We start from the raw sequence: 3801 nt of genomic DNA, 5'->3' as shown, positions 1-3801 counted from the left end.
ACAACTATTTCCGCGTCAATGACATTTTGCTGAAAAATTTTACATATCAATCTGATGTCATTACACTATCCATTTGATGGATCAAGATTTTAAAACAGTATTAACAGGCATCCAACTTTTAACCGAAAATAATGATGAGGTAAGCCACTAACAGTAAGCGAATTTAAGAATTCCTTCGGAAAGAAGTTGTTTCTACCATCTTTAGTTTCATCAAAACTATAGTAAATTCTTTCCTTTCTACCGATTCGACTGACCAAATAATTATTAATATTATCGATACTATCATTTGAACCATGACATAACATGTTAAAAAAAAGTGTTTTCATCGTTTTGGTCTTTCAAACCATTTAAGGCAAAAAAAATTGTAATTTTGATCACTTTCCTCATTTCAAGCAAATCGAATAGAATTAGTATGTTGGTCATTTGAATCATGTCATTACACGAAAAAAAATGGTATTTTGACCATTTTGGTACTTCTAACCGCTTAAGTCAAATTTTGCATTTTGTTAAAATAGAATAAAACAAATATTTTGGTTATTTAAACAATCACAAAATAGTACAAAAAACAACATTTTGATCGGTTTGGTTAGTGTTAACCAAGAATAGTTTCAATTGGATTTTTGTCATTTTTGGTTATTTTGTGCAAATAAATAAAACAAATCTTCTGGTCATTTGAACCGGTGAAAAAAACATTTTGACCATTTCGGTCATTCTTAACGGTTTTAGTCAAAATTTGTCATTTGACCATGTTGGTTCTGGTAAAAGAAAATAAAACTATCTTGTTTTGTTTTTAAATAATGTTATTGTTTTGAATTCAAAATAAAATTATGTTGATGTTTTACATTTAACATGTTCTATATTGGGTGTTGAATTTGAAAAATATTTGGTGTTGAATTTGAAAAAAGGCTGGTCACTTGGTGGTGAAGATGGTTTGACAAGATTTATCATAAGGGCTATTAAATTAAATAATTGAGTAGGAACGTAACAAGCCAAAAGCATATAATTTTCCAAAGAACACACAAGTTATCGGACGACAAATATTTAATTTTTTATAAATAGTTTCTTTTTGCCAATTACCTATATGATGGGTGGTAAATAATAACCTGGGGAGGCTCCACCTACAATTTCAATGGTTATATGAATCAACTTTTTTAACTATTTCTTTTGAAAAGTTTTAGACTATTTTGTATTTTTTTTTCAAGCATCATTTTAACGTGTTTTGGCAAAAAAAAAATTTGAAATCAAGACATGTTGCTTTCCTCTTTAAGCTTTTCAATAGTCGGTTTGAAAGAGCACACTATATTAACCTGGTTCAAAATCATGAGGCATCCAAAATACAAAAGTCCATAATTATCACATTACATCATAATACAACTCTCAAAATTACAAAAATACCCCACTCTAAGCAACTCAAACACAGTATCCAAAAGAAAAACCTTAAACAATTTTACACAGTGAAGTACCTCAAATACCTCAAAGCAAAAGTAGTCTCACTCAATCCTACCAACAACTTGTGATGACGGAAAATGAGAAATAACTAATATTAACATGATATTTTGTCAAATAATCTCCTTGTCCATGACTTTGAAGGCACCAAAACAGGCATCTCTCCAAATCTAGAAGTCTTTGGACTCATTCTCATTATCTTCAATTACTGTTTTCCCCTTTGCTATGCTGGAATTCCTTTCTTTAATGATCAATGATGGCAGCTTATTTCTCACAAATTTACTCACTATTTGACCATTCCTTCCATGGCCATCAAACACCCCACCAAATGCTCCATCTTCCATTCTATAGTCCTTTATCAAGAATCATATCATCATTAAAAATAAAAAATTGAGATATATATATATATATATATATATATATATATATATATATATATATACCCATTGAGATTTGGCACATACGACCTAAAGAAAGAAAATGGTGAATTTGAGCAATGAATCACAAGGAGTGAGATAGGAAACCTGGTAAAGAATGGCAGCATCTTGGTTGAATCCTTTGGATCCTTGACGTTTATGGATGGAGCCAATTCTTTTATCGGAAGCGGTATGTTGGTAATATATGATGTTTTCATGGCCATAGTCAATATCATGAATTTCTGGAGATGTCCGAGATATGCAGATACCCATTACAGATTTTAATAACCAAAGGCTTCTCAAAATGACCTCTTTATATAAACTCAAATACACAATTATATTCTAGTAATTGTGGATGGAGGAGTCCCAAACGATGTACTATTCCTCAAGATGCACATCATGAATGAGAATACAAAAATGTTGAGAGGGTAGTATGGTAAATTCACATGAGACTTACCAGGAGGGGTTGTTTGGCTAATAGAAGTAGTGCTTGAGAAATTACTATGACCCTTGACAGTATTACAGTTTGAGCACAGTCAGCACCATCTCAACTCATATATGCCACCAAAGCTTTGTATTGACTTTTAACCCTATATTGGCACCTTATGCAGACCGAAATAACTCTTCAAGGTTTAGGTAAAAGGATAAAAAATCGAACAACAGAAAAACAAAAAGAAATCGCACTTAAGAATAACATAAATTAAAGAAGCACCTGAGAGAGAGAGAGAAAGAGAGATGAGCACCATCTCAACCCAAATATGCCACCAAAGCTATGTATTGACTTTTAACCCTGATTTGGCACCTTTTGCAAACTGAAATAACTCTTCAAACTTTAGGTAAATGGATAAAAAATGGAACAACAGAAAAACAAAAAGAAACCACACTTAAGAATAACATAAATTAAAGAAGCACCTAAGAGAGAGAGAGAGAGAGAGAGAGAGAGAGAGAGAGAGAGAGAGAGAGAAAGACACATTGTGGTGTGGTTCATCGACAAAATAATGGTATCAGGGTAGAGACTATGTAGAGACGGCGTTAAGAGACACCCCAAATTACGGAACAAATATTTCAAACCCTCTGCAAAAACCCTCGATCGTTTGCACTTATGCAGAATCCGGCCACTTCTCCCCCACCACCGTCATTGGTCTCACTGTCGTCGGACACCACCATAGTCGCCATCTATCGTCGTCTTCCTCTCTACAAACCCTAAGCTGCCACAACCATGACCTTTCTTAACAAATGCAGTCGTCGATCATCCAGTGTACAAGGAGGAGCATTTGAGTGAGCACATGACAGTTAATGGAGGAAGGGATGTTCGGTGACCTTCTATAGATTGCAGCAGCGACGGAAGGAGGGTGGTGGTACCGATGGTCCACTGGAAACTGAAGTGAGTAAGGAGAGAGATAGAAGAGATGTGGGTTGACGGCGTCTCATGTTTTTTCGATGAGATTAGGGTTAAGATAGGGTAAAGATACAATGAGTTATTGTAAGCTTAATAAGATTGTACGTCATGCTGTAATAGGTATACCTCTTAAATTTGAAGAAATAGACAATATGTTTAATAAGATAGTAAATATATATATATATATATATATATATATATATATATATATATATATATATACATATACATATATAAAGAGAGAGAGAGAGACGGGATCAATGATGAACTTCATTGAAGAAGCGAGCCAACGAATCAACAAATACCTTGAATCTATTGTTTTTTGGATGAATTTCTTTCGTTCGTGTAGTTATAGAAAAGAACCAACAAACTAATTACTAAATCATTGTTCGATTATAGAAATTGAAATCTTTAAAAAAATCTTGTGCATTTGAAGTAAAATTTTAAAAAAATAATTGAAAACTTTAAATGTTCTTCTGCATTAATTGTTGGTACTTATTTTGAAGTAAATCTTTAAAAAAAATCTTATACATTTGATCG

The 3801-nt window shown here is 32.8% G+C and overlaps 1 long non-coding RNA gene across 2 annotated transcripts; it reads right to left on the bottom strand.

The window, feature by feature from the left end:
- Positions 1 to 1299: 1299 nt before the first annotated feature.
- Positions 1300 to 3328, bottom strand: LOC145133342 (uncharacterized). 2 transcript variants are annotated; one of them, XR_013718550.1, is made up of 3 exons: positions 2575 to 3328; positions 1971 to 2464; positions 1300 to 1799 (listed from the first exon to the last, which is right to left on the bottom strand). It is a non-coding gene; the product is annotated as an uncharacterized LOC145133342 (long non-coding RNA). The 2 variants fall into 2 exon arrangements; XR_013718551.1 differs by having other exon boundaries at positions 1971 to 2104; positions 2320 to 3320.
- Between the last annotated feature and the right edge of the window lie 473 nt (positions 3329 to 3801).

The sequence above is a fragment of the Lactuca virosa genome, chromosome 8 (assembly GCF_052849685.1).
Source record: "Lactuca virosa cultivar CGN04683 chromosome 8, Lactuca_virosa_CGN04683_v6, whole genome shotgun sequence".
Taxonomy (NCBI): domain Eukaryota; kingdom Viridiplantae; phylum Streptophyta; class Magnoliopsida; order Asterales; family Asteraceae; genus Lactuca; species Lactuca virosa.
This window is presented reverse-complemented; position numbering and strand designations above follow the sequence as displayed.